General features: G+C 42.0%; 1 long non-coding RNA gene across 1 annotated transcript; it reads right to left on the bottom strand.

The window, feature by feature from the left end:
* Positions 1 to 1822: 1822 nt before the first annotated feature.
* Positions 1823 to 15976, bottom strand: LOC132596846 (uncharacterized). The gene is made up of 2 exons (XR_009562984.1): positions 15827 to 15976; positions 1823 to 8576 (listed from the first exon to the last, which is right to left on the bottom strand). It is a non-coding gene; the product is annotated as an uncharacterized lncRNA (long non-coding RNA).
* Between the last annotated feature and the right edge of the window lie 202 nt (positions 15977 to 16178).

Below are 16178 nucleotides of genomic sequence, written 5' to 3'. Positions count from 1 at the left end.
GGTCTTGTCTCACATTCAGGTTCTGGACCCCTCTGGTTTCCTCATGACTCACAAGAGTGGGGGTCCCACCCGGCTGTGACTGACTATACCATCCCAAGAAGACTGTCACTCATTGACTTTTAGAGGTCCTCCCTTTGTTCATTTCTCAGAAACTTCATATTTGTGATCAGGACAAATAAAACTCCCATGCCTGAGCCTCTAGCTGGGTGAGCACAGCTGTGAAACTGACAGCAATCCTGACACTAGGGATACTACCCCCGTGACGTGGTCAGAGGAGAGGTCATGATTGCTTTTTATCTGACTTTATCCAGGAAATGCCCCAGTATCTCCCAACCTCTGATGCGCTAATGCGTTTACTGTGAGTGCAGAGTAAGTGTTTAACTGCCTGTTTTCTCATTAGTATCATTATTCTAATAATTGTGTTGATTCTGTTCATATGTTGCAAGAATGTTTCCTCATTTTCCTCCAGGAGGACTGTGCTCTGAATATTGCCTGATATCTGGAAGCCCTTTATGATGCTTAGCAACTGCATGACTCATGGCTGCCCATCAGCTGTTGTCAGTTTAAGAGAATGGTTCTATTATCTCCTCTAGCCAGTTTTCTTCCTGCTTTCATCACACACACACACACACCCCCTTCCAATTTTAAAAGACTCCCCAAAGGTGGGTGTCCCACCTATCTACTCAAGTTCCTCTTTTCTTCTGGCAGGAAGCTCAACTCATTATTTGATCTCCCCATGGCCAGAATTAAGTAAAACATGATTTATCAAGCACCTTCTACGTGTCACATACTGTTCTAGGGAGCGGGGAGGTAGCAGTGAACAAAACAAACTCTCCTTCCTTCCTGGAGCGAACATCGCGGTGAGGGGAGAGAGGCAGTAAATGAAATAGGTAAAAGACGTGACGGTAAGCGTTAGGGAGGTAAATAAACCAGGAAAGGGGGTCAGGGCATGTGTGTGCCCACGTGGAGGGACGTAACTTGGAAGTGAGAGTTCAGCGAAGCTTGTCCTTGGAAGGTGGCATTTGAGTCATGACTTGCAGGAGTGAGCCGTCCTGGTAACCAGGGACAAGAGTACAGGTACTAGAATACAAGGAAGAATGGAGCCCCTGAGGAAGGGAGGTATTGGCAGGCCAGGAGCAGCGAAGAGACCCACGGCTGGAACTGTGGCCAGAGGTGTGGGAGGACTGGTCTGAAAACCTGAAGGGGTGCAGCCGATAACGAAGGGCGTAGTGAGGAATCTGGCTTTGGCTGATGTGAGAGCCATTAAAAGGTCGTGAGCAGAGCGTGACATAATCTGGCTTGAGTTTTAGCTGTTCCTTGTAACTGCTATGCGGAGAAGGGCAAGGGTCAAGGAAGCAGGGAGCCTGGTTAGATGGCGTCATGGCCTCAGGATGGTGACCCGGCGGGGGGGGGGGGTGGATAAACCCTCAGCGGCTCACATAGCACCCTAAGATGGTGACTGATCTCCTGTCTAAAACCATCAAAAATAGTAAAGATGAAAGTTCTAAATCAGGTGATTCCTATTTAATCATAGACCAGTGTTCAATAAATGGATATTTGGTTCTATTAAGAAGGATAAAAGTGGTATTGGAGGGCTTCCCTGGTGGTGCAGTGGTTAAGAATCTGCCTGCCAATGCAGGGGACACGGGTTCGAGCCCTGGCCCGGGCAGATCCCACATGCCGCGGAGCAGCTAAGCCCGTGAGCCACAACTACTGAGCCTGCGCTTTAGAGCCCGTGAACCACAGCTACTGAAACCCGTGCACCGTGCTCCGCAATAAGAGAAGCCCATGCACTGCATTGAAGACCCAACGCAGCCAAAAATAAAAATAAATAAAATTAATTTATTAAAAAAAAAAAGATAGTGGTGAGTTGTTTAAACTTTACAGAAAAGTTTTATACACACAGCTTCATTTAGTCTTTTTAACTAGCTCATGCGCCTTTTAAACTAGATACCATTGTCTATTTTAATTTAAATCATAAGAAAATTAGTACAAGATAAAATAAAATTCAGACAGAGCCCGATGGTTTGAAAATGAAAAATAAAGGCTTCCTTGCTCATGTCAGCCCTGTCTCCCTCAGACCATCTCAGCTTTTCAAGAGCCTAGAGAGAAATCATCTAGCACATAAAAGCAGGGAATTTATATCTCCCACCCAAACCAGATCAACCCAGCACAGTTTTCTGTGCCTTGAGTTTTTTCACTTAATAATCCATCTTCATGCCCTTTGCACATTCACACAGGGGATCTATCCCCTGTCTTAATGTCTGCGTAGGTTAGGTTCAGACCTTGGAGTTCTATTTTAAATAACGTGACAGGAAAATCTTGAGAGATGAGCAGAGTTTTTTCGTAAAACAGGAAACTCTGGTTCAGGGAGAGAAGATGACTGGCCTCTTGTTTTGCAATGAGTGACAGAACTAAGCCTCAGGTGTTGGGTCAGTTCCTTGTGATTCCCACCGGCACCGAGAAAGCGTCCTCAGGAGTGAGAGGAATAGAAAGCAAATTGGCCTGTTAGAAATGGTGTGGGAGTGTTGGACTCCCATACCAGTCCAACAGCTCTTGGACTGTTCAGGAGCCACACAGGACAATCTCCTGCAGCCCTCTCCTCCTCCTGTCCTCAGGTTCCTGTCAGTAAAGAATGGCTTTGATCCTTTGATGCAGCTGCAAAGGGCTTAATGGGGAAGCTCTTAAATCAGGGAAGCAATTAAGCTGTCAGGTGGGAGATCACCTAGTAGAGTAATTGCCAGTCTCAGTGCTGAGCCGCTTGCCTGTTTGCATTTCTCTCTGTGTCATTTCCTCTGCTGGGTGGGACGTATGCCTGTCAAAGAAGTTCTCTCCTGTTTTTATACATTTTATATTTTCTTAAATTTATTTTATATTGGAGTATCATTGATTCACAGTGTTGTGTTAGTTTCAGGTGTATACCCGAAGTGATTCAGATATACATATACAAGTATTTAGTCTTCAAATTCTTCTCCCATTTAGCTTATTACAGAATATTGAGCAGAGCTCCCTTTGCTATACAGTTGGTCCTTGTTGGTTATCTGTTTTAAATGTAGCAGTGCGTACATGTCAATCCCAAACTTCCAATCTATCCCTGCCCCCCTTCCCCACCCAGTAATTCTAAGTTTGTTCTAAGTCTGTGAGTCTGTTTCTCTTCTGTAAATAAGTTCATTTGTATCATTTTTAAAGATTCTGCATGTAAGTGATATTACATGATATTTGTCTTTCTTTGTCTAACTTACTTCACTTAGTATGATAATCTCTAGGCCCATCCATGTTGCTGCAAATGGCATTTCATTCTTTTTAAAGGCTGAGTAATATTCCACTGCTTCCATGTCTTGGCTATTGTAAACAGTGCTGCAGTGAACATTGGGGTGTGTGTATCCTTTCAAACCATGGTTTTCTCCAGATATATGCGCAGGGGTGGGGTTGCTGGATCACATGATAGCTCTGTTTTTAGTCTTTTAAGGAACCTCAATACTGTTCTCCATAGTGGTTGTACCAATTTACATTCTCACCAATAGTGTAGGAGAGTTCCCTTCTCTTCACACCGTCTCCAGCATTTATTGTTTGTAGACTTTTTGCTGATGGCCATTCTGACTGGTGTGAGGTGATACCTCATTGTAGTTTTGATTTGCATTTCTCTAATAATTAGCGATGTTGAGCATGTTTCCATGTGCATCTTGGCCATCTGTATGCCTTCTTTGGAGAAATGTCTATTTAGGTCTTCTGCCCATTTTTTGATTGGGTTGTTTTTTTGATATTGAGCTGCATGAGTTGTTTGTATATTTTGAAGGTTAATCCCTGTCGGTTGCATTGTTTGCAAATATTTTCTCTGATTCTGTGGGTTCTTTTTGTTTGTTTGGTTTGTGGTTTCCTTTGCTGTGCAAAAGTTTTTGAGTTTAACTGGGTCCCATTTGTTTATTTTGTTTTTATTTCCATTCCTCTCAGAGACAAATTGAAAGATATTGCTGTGATTTATGTCAAATAGTGTTCTGCCTGTGTTTTCCTCTAAGAATTTTATAGTACCCAGTCTTGCATTTAGGTCTTTAATCCATTTTGAGTTTAATGGTATTAGAGAATGTTCTAATTCTTTTTTAAATAAATTTATTTTAATTTTTGGCTGCATTGGGTAATTGTTGCTGCGTGCGGGCTTTCTCTAGTTGCGATGAGCGGGGGCTACTCTTCGTTGTGGTGCAGAGGCTTCTTATTGGGGTGGCTTGTCTTGTTGTGGAGCATGGGCTCTAGGCACGTGGGCTTCAATAGTTGTGGCCCACAGGCTCTAGAGCACAGGCTCTAGTAGTTGTGGCACACAGGCTTGGTTGCTTTGTGGCATGTGGGATCTTCCTGGACCAGGGCTCAAACCCATGTCCCCTGCATTGGCAGGTGGATTCTTAACCACTGCAACACCAGGGAAGTCCTCTAATTTCATTTTTTACATGTAGCTGTCCAGTTTTCCCAGCAGCATTTATTGAAGAGACTGTCTTTCCTCCATTGTATAGTGTTGCCTCCTTTGTCGTAGATTAAGTGACTGTAGGTGTGTGGGTTTATTTCTGGACTTTCTATCCTGTTTCATTGATCTATATTTCTGTTTTTGTGCCGGTACCATACTGTCTTGATGACTATAGTCTGAAGTCAGGGAGCCTGATTCCTCCAGCTGGTTTTTGTTGTTGTTGTTTCTTTGTTTGTTTTTCCCTCAAAATTGCTTTGCCTATTTGGGTCATTTGTGTCTCCATACAAATTTTAAGATTTTTACATTTTATATTTTCAAAATGGATGGATCTTTATTTCTTCTGATTATAAAGTTAGTGAATGTTCATTATAAAACACACACATACTACATATGAACATAAAATAGGAAAAATTTCCATGTAATTCTCCCAGTGCAGCAAAACACCGTTAATAATTTAGGTCAGTTTCTAATGCAGGTGTTTGGTGTGTGCCTGCATACATGTGTGTAAGTGAGTGTGTATGCTTCCTTTTTATGCAGATGAATTGTTACTCATATTCCCCTACACTGGTTTTCATTGACAACCTGTCCTGGCTCTTTTCCCATGTATCTCATTCCTTCTATGCTCTAAACCATTTTTTAAAGATTCCAAATGACTCTATTAAAATGGTTTAATGACTTCATAAGCTTTTATAGTCAAGAAGTACCATAAAGTATTCTTAGTTTGGTGGCTTTCAATTTTTTACTCTTACAAATAGAATCCCAATACACATACACACACACATTTTAAATGCTCAGTTATTCACCTCATCAATAGGGGAAAAAACAGATCAGGCTTGTTGGCTAGAAGTGAGGTGAGCCAGGCTTCCTTTCTGGCTCCGCTATCTTGGAAGTATCCTTGATCTGCTGTGTAATGTTAGGCCAATCCCGTCCCTTCTCTGGATCCTTTTTTCTCCCCCCACTCCACAAAAAATTTCAAACTCAAAAGCAGAAAGTGTTTGTTGTGGAGCCCTTGCTACGTGTGTGGAGGCGTATCACTGAGCGCTCTGGGGAAACTGAGAAGAACAGAACGTGGACCTAGTCCCCCACAGCATTACACCCTGGTGACACGGCACATGCATGTGGTGGGTCAGGTGAATCGGGATCCTTCCCACCATCCTCCTACATTAAAGAAAGGCAGGATCTTGCTAACAATGGGGAAGGGGTGGCGATTCAGGAATAGCATAAACCAAACCACGGAGGTGGGGAAGTGGCAGGAACATGTGGGGACAGTGGGGAGCACAGTAGGCTGAGAACTTCAGGTGGTTTAGTGATGAACTAGAAGGGCAGTTTGGTGATGGTAGGGCTTTGGATGTTAAGAAGAGGTATTTGGACTTGACTTGATCTAAAGCAATGAGCAGTCCTAGAAGGTGAGGGGGGGCGGTGTTGGGAATTCATACAATTGCAAAGCCCATTTTGTGGCCAAGTAAAAGGAGTGTGTGTGTGTGTGTGTGTGTGTGTGTTGGCCCTGGGATCACACCTTAGAATGTAATTCCTAGATTGGCATGTAGCCCAACTCTTTGGTGTGAAAAGATAACAAAGACCCAGAGGGTGTGAGGGTCTTGCTCCAGGGTACACTGTGAGTGACAGGTGCAGGTGTGGACACAAACCTGGGCTGTGTGACTGAGTGATGCTCCAGCCTCACTGTCAACCTGCTAAAGGCTTGTAACATAACGGCTTGGAAAAAAGCACTGCGCTTGGCATCTGGAGTTCAGGGTTCCAGTTCCAGCTCTGCCCTGGCTGTGTAGACCCTCCTAGATCGGCAGTTTATATATAGTTAAATTGAATCATTGGATTAGGGCATAAAGCTTGTTCTTCTCCACCCACACAGTCTAAATCATAATTCTGTGTTTTGAAAAGCCCTTTTGTACATATTACCTTATTTAACTCTTTTTACATTATTTATTTATTTATTTATTTTTGGCGGCGTTGGGTCTTCGTTGCTGCGTACAGGCTTTCTCTAGTTGCGGTGAGCAAGGGCTACTCTTCATTGCGGTGTGCGGACTTCTTATTGTGGCGTCTTCTCCTGTTGTGGAGCATGGGCTCTAAGCGTGTAGACTTCAGTAGTTGTGGCCTGTGGGTTCTGGAGCGCAGGCTCAGTAGTTGTGGCGCATGGGCTTCGTTGCTCTGCAGCATGTGGGATCTTCCCGGACCAGGGCTCAAACCCATGTCTCCTGCACTGGCAGGCGGATTCTTAACCACTGCGCCACCAGGGAAGTCCTACATATCTTTTTGTAATGAGCTGCTTTGCCCGTTTTGTTAGGTTCATGTTGTACGTAGCTATAGTTCGTTCACTTTTACTGCTGGGTGCACTATTCCACTATGTAAATATGCTACAGTTTATATATTCTACTCTTGGTGAACATTTGGGTTGTTTCCTGTTTAGGGCTGTGATATTGTGGTATATAAGAAATACATTTTTGGTGTTTGTCTGTGGTTCCTGGCTCATTGTTCCCCAAATCCTTGAAATTTCCTGAGCGATAAGAGCAATGGGAACGATGTTTTGTTCTAATGATTGGTCTCTTGTCCTTAGTACCTTCCCCAAAGGCAGAATGGGTGTCTTGTTATTCATAACAAGCCCCTTTCTACCACAACTGGTTTTATGTAAATGAGGTGACTTTTGGAAAGCACCTTAAGAATAGGGGCTGGTTGCCAGGCAACTAATCATATATTGAGAGGGTTGGAATCTTCAGTCCCCCTTCCACTTCCCCTGTCCCATGACCTCCAAGGAGGGGTGAGAGGCTGAAGGTTGAATCAGTCACTAAAGGCCAATGACTTAGTCAACAGTGACAACGTAGTGAAGCCTTCATAAAAACACAAAGTGAGGGGGTTTGGAGCTTCCAGGTTAGGAAACCAGAGAGTTTCCACGTGCCACCGTGCAGGGTTTAAAATTTCATGAGGACAGAAACTCCTTTGTTCAGGACTTCACTCTATGTACCTCTTCATGTGGCTGTTGATTTGTATCCTTTAATATCCTTGGTAATAAACCAGTAATCTAGCGAGTAAACAGGTTTCCTGAGTTCAGTGAGCCCGTATATAAATTGAACCCAAGGAAGGGGTTGTGGGAACTTCTGATGTATAGCCAGTTGGTCGGAAGCTAACCTGGGTTTGTGAGTGTCAATTGCAGTAGCGGGCTGTCTTGTGGCACTCAGTCCTTAACCTGTGGAATCAGTTGCTCTCCCTGGGTAGACTGTGTCAGAATTGAGTTGAATGGTAGGACACCCAGCTGGGGTCAGGGAATTGCTTGCTGGTGTGAGGAAAACCCTCCCCAAGCATTGAAATTGAGTGTGCAGAACTTACAGGGGCTATTGAAGGTAAGGCTCCTGAGAATATTTTTGTATCTGTATCTGGTGAACAGGTACACACATTTCTGATGGTTATATACTTAGGAGTAGAATTGCTGAGTCAGAGTGTGAATATCTTCAACTTCAGTAGATACTACCAAATTGTCTTCATAGTGGCTGTACCAGCTTATACTCCAACCAGCAGTGTAGGAAAGTTTGTTACTTCACATCCTCACTGACACTGGGTATTGTGAGTCTTTAAAACTTAAAGCCAATCAGCAGGTCTGTAATGCTATATTTAATGGTGGTTTTAATTGGTATTTTCCTATCACTCGTGAAGCTCAGCATGTTTTCCTGCTTATTGGCCATTTGGATGTCCTCGCTTGTAAATACCTGGTCTCTTACCATTTTCTTCCTCTTAGTTTCTTGTCTTTTCTCATGGTGCAAAGAAATGTTTTGTTACATTGCAAATGTTATCTTCACCTTTGTGGCTAAGTCTTTACACTCTCAAGCCTGCTTTTTTCACTTGGTAACATATGCATATCGTTCCACACCTTGCCCTTGAAAAATACGGTTGACCCTTGAACATCACAGGGATTAGGGATTCCCCCCTCCCCAATCAAAAATCTCCGTGCTGCTATCTGCCTCAAAAACGAAGGAATTGATAAATGATTCACTCAAGGGCAGGAAGCTGAAACAGTTTGGTTAGAATCGGGATTCAAACTCTAGTTCTTGTGATTCCACATGCTGCGATCTCTAATCAAACAAACTTTGCCCCACACTCAGTTGACTTGTGTGTTCATCTGTAAAAAGAAAATACAGGTATTATATTTATTGAAAAAAATTCACCTGTCAGTGGACCTGTGCAGTTCAAACTCATGTTGTCCAAGGGTCACTGTGTACCCTGAGGCTCTTTCCATTCTCAGGACATAAAAAACTCCCCCCTGCTTTTTATAGCTATAGTGTGTTCTTACAGTAATTTACCATAGTTGATTTCAGTTAACTTTAATTAGACCCTATTGATGGACACAGAAGTGTTTCTACTACTTGGCAACAATTTATTGCAAAAAATGCTTCAATAGGTCTTATCCTAATATATCTTTATGCATGCTGAAGTACTTCTGTAGGATAAGTTCCTAGAAGTAGCACTGCAGGTCAGAGTCGTTGCATTTTTTATGTTGATAATTAGTGTCACATGGCTCTCTGTAGAGAGAACTCCTTAGCTTCTGCACAGTCTTATCTGTGTGGTTCTGTCATATTTTAAGTTTTTCAAATCTAATAGGGAACAAATGGTGCCTTAATGTAGTTTTTAAAAAAAACTTTATTGTGCTATGACTGACATAAAATACGGTGCAAATATTTAAAGTGTACAATTTAAGTTTTGCCAACATTTGTGAAACCATCACAACAATCAAGTGAATGAATATGTCCATCATGCCCTAAACTTGTCTCCTGTCCCTTTTGTATACCCTTCCCTTTCCCTCCCCACTCCTCCCCTCCCTAAGCAATCAAAGAGCTGTTTTCTGTCGCTGTAGATGGGCTGGCATTTTCTAATTTGTCCATTTACCTGTTGGACATAGGAGTTGTTTGCAGTTTATTTTTTTATTATTACAAAAACTATTGGGTTGGCCAAAAAGTTTGTTCAGGGTTTTCCGAAACATCGTACGGAAAACCCCGAAGGAACTTTTTGGCCAACCCGATATCATAAGCACTTGTGTACAAGTCATTGTATGGACATGTATTTCCCTTTCTTCTGGGTAAATACATAGGAGTGAAATAGGTGGATTACATCATAGGCGTATAACTCTTTAAAGAAGCTGCCAATTGTTTTCTGAAGTACTTGTACTAAATATTTTTTCATTATCACCAGTTGTACTGTTTTTCATTCCTGTTGGGACTTCCAGTTTTTCCACGTTCTTAACAACACTTGATAGGACAAATCTTTTTAATTTTGGCCACTTTAATAGGAATGTAGTGGTATCTTGTGGTTTTAATCTACATTTTCCTAATGATTAAGCATCTTAATGTGCTTTTTTGGTGAAGTGTCTGAATCTTTAGCCTATTTTTAAAGTAGGTGGTTTTCTTATTGCTGAGCTGAGAATTATTTTTTTCTAATGTTTTCTGAATACAAGTCCTTTCAAAATATCTTCGTAAATATTTCTCTCCAGCCTATGGCTTGCCTTTTCATTCTCTTAACAGTGTCTTGCAGGGAGCAGGAGTATTTAATTTTGAAGTCCAATTTATCATTTTTCTTTTATATATTGTGCTTTCAGTGTCCTACTGAAGAAATTTTTGCCTAACCCAAGGTCACAAAGATTTCCTATGATTTCCTCTAGACAGGATAGTTCTAGACTTTATATGATTTTGAGTTAGAGGTATGTGTCCAAACTCCTCCCCCTCCTCCCCCCTCCTCCCCCCTCCTCCCCCCTCCTCCCCCCTCCTCCCCCTCCTCCCCCCTCCTCCCCCCTCCTCCCCCCTCCTCCCCCCTCCTCCCCCCTCCTCCCCCCTCCTCCCCCCTCCTCCCCCTCCTTCCTCTTTTTTTTTTTGTATATGGATATTCAATTGTTGGAAAGACTATCCTTCCCCAATGCACTGACTTTGCATATGTTGTTGTCTTAAAGCAGTTCATATGTACATGGGTTTTTCTATTCTGTTCCATTGATCTATTTTTCTATCTTTATACTAATATTAAGCTGTTTTCAATACTGTAGCTTCATGATAAGTCTTGAAATCAGAGTGTTAAGCTCTTCAATTTTGTTCTTTTTCAAAGTTGTTTTGGCTAATTTGAGTCCTTTGCATGAATTTTAGAATCAACTTGATACTTTCTACCAAAAAGGCTGAGATTTAGATTGGGATTGATTGCAGTAAATCTATATATCAATTTGGAACGCTAGTGTTAATTGTGCTTTTACCTTATTGCTGATAATCTTAGGACCTTTAAGATACTTTGAGTCCATTTACATCCCATCTGACTTATATGCTACTTTTTAAAATAAATTTATTTATTTATTTATGACTGCATTGGGTCTTCATTGCTGCGTGCGGGCTTTCTCTAGTTGCGGCGAGTGGGGGCTACTCTTTGTTGCGGTGCACGGGCCTCTCACTGTGGTGGCTTCTCTTGTTGCGGAGCATGCGCTCTAGGTGCACAGGCTTCAGGAGTTGTGGCTCGTGAGCTCTAGAGCACAGGCTCAGTAGGTGTGGTGCACAGGCTTAGTTGCTCTGCGGCATGTGGGCTCTTCCTGGGCCAGGGCTCGAAGCCGTGTCCCCTGCATTGGCAGGCGGGTTCTTAACCACTGCGCCACCAGGGAAGCCCTTATATACTATTTTTGTCAAATATTTAAGTTCTAATTCATTTAAGACCCCACAAGACATAGCTGTTACCATTTTATATTCATTTATATATAGATTATATTCATTTAGATTTTATATTCATTTTGTTTATTGTTTTTGTTTTTCCTTGCTCCAGTCTTCATTTCTTTGCTTCTACCTGGGGCTGAATTCTCCAGCCTCAAGATGATTCTTTAGGGCTTCCCTGGTGGCGCAGTGGTTGAGAGTCCACCTGCCAATGCAGGGGACGCGGGTTCGTGCCCCGGTCCGGGAAGATCCCACATGCCGCGGAGCGGCTGGGCCCGTGAGCCATGGCCGCTGAGCCTGCGCGTCCACAGCCTGTGCTCCGCAACGGGAGAGGCTGCAACAGTGAGAGGCCCACATACCGCAAAAACAAAAACAAAAAAAGATGATTCTTTAATGTTTCCTTTAGAGCAGTGAGCCAGTAACATTCTTAGTGTTGGTCTAAAAACTTTTTTCCTTTCATTCTTTTTTTTAAAAAAATAAATTTATTTATTTTTGGCTGCTTGGTTCTTTATTGCTGTGCATGGCTTTCTCTATTTGCAGCGAGTGGGGGTTATTCTTCAGTGCGGTGTGTGGGCTTCTCATTGCGGCAGCTTCTCTTGTTGTGGAGCATGGGCTCTAGGCACGTGGCCTCAGTAGTTGTGGCTTGCGGGCTCTAGAGCTCAGGCTCAGTAGTTGTGGCGCATGGGCTTAGTTGCTCTGTGGCATGTGGGAGCCTCCCGGGCCAGGGCTCGAACTCGTGTCCCCTGCATTGGCAGGCAGATTCTTAACCACTGCATCACCAGGGAAGCCCTTCCTTTCATTCTTGAAGTATAATTTTACTGGTTATAGAATTTTAGGTTGGCAAATATTTTCTTTCAGAACCTTGGTGATATCTTTCCATTATTTCCTGGTTTCTATCACTTAGGTTCTATTGTGTTAGCTCTTAGTCTAATGGTTTGGAAAACAATAAGCTTTTTGTCTGTGGCTGCTTCTAGATATTAGGATTTTCTCTTTGCCTTTGGTTCTCAGCAGTATTCCTACCACACGTCTAGAAAAGGGTTTTTAAATTTTACTCTTCTAATGGTTAATAAGGCTTCTTACGTCTGTGGATTAATGTCTTCTATCAGGTTTGGAGGACTCTCAGGTAATACCTTGTTGAAGATCATTTCTATCCCTCTCCTTCTGCAACTACAATTAAACCTGAGAACTTTACACTGTATCCTTTATCTCTCTTACCTCTCACCTGCATTTTCTATCCTTTGACTCTGTGCTTCAATTTAGATACTTTCTTCAGAATGTGGGTGGTGGTCTGGAACCTGCATATACCAGCTTACAAGAACCTATTGTTAAATTTTGTATGAACGAACTTTGTGAACTGGTTGGTAAACTATTGATAACTTGAAATGGGACATGATAGGTGTACTGATACCATGGAAATTGGCAAAAACTGTAAATTAGGTATTCCCTTATTAAGTTCTACTTGATTTCATAGCATTGTTAGTACACAAATCTGTTTATCAAAAAGGTCAGGAAATCAGATGTGGCCTGGTTTACTGAAAATTCTATTTATTTTTATTTTTTAATTTTTTTTAGAAGATGTTGGGGATAGGAGTTTATTTATTTTTGCTGTGTTGGGTCATCATTTCTGTGCGAGGGCTTTCTCTAGTTGTGGCAAGCGGGGGCCAGTCTTCATCGCAGTATGCGGGTCTCTCACTATCGCGGCCTCTTGTTGCAGAGCACAGGCTCCAGACGCGCAGGCTCAGTAGTTGTGGCTCATGGGCCTAGTTGCTCCGTGGCATGTGGGATCCTCCCAGACCAGGGCTCGAACCTGTGTCCCCTGCATCAGCAGGCAGACTCAACCACTGTGCCACCAGGGAAGCCCTGAAAATTCTATGTAATGGAGACTTTCTATGCTTACTACACATGGGTAATCTGTTTTTAAACAGTGAACCCAGAACTACAGAATGACATTATACTAAAATTAATGGCACATAATTTATTTTGCTTTGAGCTTGATTTTGCCTCATAATGCTGATTAACAGCAGCTATTGTACAACCTATAGCTGAAAATGGTGTGGGAGATTGGGCTGAATGAGTTCTGACCTAATGAGATGCCTGAATTAAAAAAAAAAACTATAGAAAAGTCCCTATTTCACCTTCTCATTTGTTGTATCTTACAAGAACAGAGGACATAGTTTGGCTGGGTGGGGGGTGTGTGAGAAGGAATGTCACCTTTTATTTTCAATAAATGAAAATACACCATGATACCCACATCATTGATACCAGATGAACTCCAGATTTCATAATAATAAACCTTGAACTCAGCAATTTCCTGTAACTTGGAAAATAACCATTGTTTTCTGTATTGGAAACATTTTAAATGAATATCTTAGGGTGGTAACTTTTCCTGATTCAATGAAGACAGACATGGGATTTTTTCTACCACTTTTTTTCCCTCTAAGGATTCTGTCAGTTGTCAGTTGACTTAGGAAAAAGTGCCAACCTTATCTAATACTATTTGTTAATGTATAAAAATCATTCTAATGTCACATGCCATTGTGCCATTATATGGTTCTGGGTTTTTTTGTTGTTTTTTTTAACTCTTTAGACGTGTGTACACAAGTACATTGGTATTCTTTTGTGGGTAAAAGTGTTTGCATGTCAAACGTACTAATTCTAAATTAATTGACAGTCACATATGATTATTCACCTAATGACAATTATTTTAAGTATCAAAAAGTCTAAGATGTTGAAACTGGTGGAGCCTTAAGATAGTTCTGAATCACTTTCAGCTACTAAGATAAGAACTCAGGTTGTCACGCCCAGCCCTCACCCGTGTTTGTAATCTCAATTTCTTTAGCACCTTTGTGAATTGAAAATATACTTTTAAGGGTATATTCCTTGAAATGTGTATACTTTCAAGGATAGTGAAAAGCATGGAGAGAGGGGTTACCCGCATTTTCTATTTAAAAACTCATAGATTTCGGTTTTATTAATTGAATTATATATAATGCTAGAAATTAAATGGCTTCTTTTGAAACTCACCTGGATCCTTTACATGGATGTTCAGTCCTGACTGACCATCTTTCAAAATCTTTCCAACTCAGCTAGTCTGAAAAGAACAGGCAATTTTTAGGGCTTCCCTGGTGGCGCAGTGGTTGAGAGTCTGCCTGCCAATGCAGGGGACACGGGTTCGTGCCCTGGTCCAGGAAGATCCCACATGCCGCGGAGCGGCTGGGCCCGTGAGCCATGGCCGCTGAGCCTGCGCATCCGGAGCCTGTGCTCCACAATGGGAGAGGCCACAACAGTGAGAGGCCCGCGTACCGCAAAAAAAAAAAAAAAAAAAAAAAGCAATTTTTAATGTCTGCATTGCTAAGCAGTCGTCTGTGTACTTAATAGAATTTTATTTTAAAACTATCATGACCATAAAGAACGCCTCACTTTGTGGCTTTCCTAACACAAGCGGGTAATGTGAATCCAGCCATGAGAAACATCAGACAAACACAAGGTGAGGGATATTCTGCAAAATAACTGACTCACATTCTTCCAACATATCAGTGTCGTTAAATACGAAGACTGAGGAAATGTTCAAGATGAAAGGAGATGAAAGAGCTGTGACAATAAAAGTCGGTGCATGATCCAGATTTTCTTTTGCTAAGGACTTAGGACTATTGGCAAAATGTGAGTCAGGCCTATAGATTAGGTAACAGCATTGGATCAGTGTTAATCCTCAGATTTTGGTCATTGCATTGGGGTACTTTAAGAGAATGTTCTTATTTTTTAGCGGTAAAAGGCACCATCTCACCAGTCACATAACTGACTTTGAAATGGTTCAGGAAGCAAACAAAATATTAAATTTGGGGAATCTCATGAAGGGTATAAGGGAGTTCTTTGTACTAAATTTTTTCAGTTTTTCTGTAAGTGAATTGTGTCAAAAGTTAAAAGAAAACCTGCATAATATCAGTATAATGCCTTTGGAAGTTATTTTAGGACAGAATGAAGAATCCAATTAATTCTATTGTGAGATGTCCCACAAATGTGGTGAGACATGTCGCAACAGCTGTGCTGCACAGCCAAGTCTACACGTGCAGAGCAGTGACAGTTATCAGTGACACAACCTCAGTGACACAACCCACCCCCCTGCCTAATGCCTATTTGATGTAGGTTGTGAGAAAACAGTAAATACTGAACACTTTTGTTAAGCAATTTCTCTGTTACTCCATTTAATCTTCACGACACTTCTGCTTCTAGGAATATCTCAGTGTTCTTCCTTCTAGGACTATCTCAGTGTTCCTCATGGGTAGCATTGAGAGGACCTGGTGATACACTGGTATGAGGAAAAAGTGGATGCCAAGAATGACTCTTGGGTTTCTCTTAAAAGCCATCGGTACCCTTTACTGATGGGAGACCTGGAAGAGAGGCTGCTTTGGTTGAGAGAGGAGCTTGTAAATGGAGGGGAAATCAAGATGCTAATTTGAGACATTTTTAGAGTACAGTGAGACACCTGAGGGGAGAGGAATGCACAGATTGGAATTCCAAAGGAGAGGGCTGGGAGTTGAAGAAATTTGCCCCTCACCCAGTCACAGAACTTTTGGGTTGGATATAGGTGTGTGTCATGAAACAAGAATGAGAAACCCTGGTAAATTTCAGTTCCACATGATGTGGGTTTTCAGGGATTCGGCACGAGGACTGAGGTTCTGGAGTGGCTGTGTGTGCTTACCTTGCATCCTTGGCTCTGTACTGAGGTGTATAATACCTTTGGGGGACTTGAAGGGAGACCCCAGGAGCAAGACTTACTGCTCAGCAAGTTCCCAGCGTTGCCATTTTTCTGGACCTTGAATGCTGGAGTTATGAGTCATACACGGCAGGATCTTGGTCTATATCAGAAACAGAGGTCACTGAATATTGTCCCATAGTAAAGAACTGCTGAAAGATTTATCGGAAAGGATTAAAATCCTCAAAACGATTATGACTCTTAAGACCAATAAACAGCAATGATCTCTGCTCTCATCTCTTATTCTTGGTGCCTCTAATAAATCAGTCAATACACTTGGTAATTAAGCCTGGAATTT

This window comes from Globicephala melas, chromosome 2, assembly GCF_963455315.2.
Source record: "Globicephala melas chromosome 2, mGloMel1.2, whole genome shotgun sequence".
NCBI lineage: Eukaryota > Metazoa > Chordata > Mammalia > Artiodactyla > Delphinidae > Globicephala > Globicephala melas.
The sequence above is the reverse complement of the archived record's forward strand: the minus strand, read 5'-3'. Positions and strand labels throughout refer to the sequence as shown.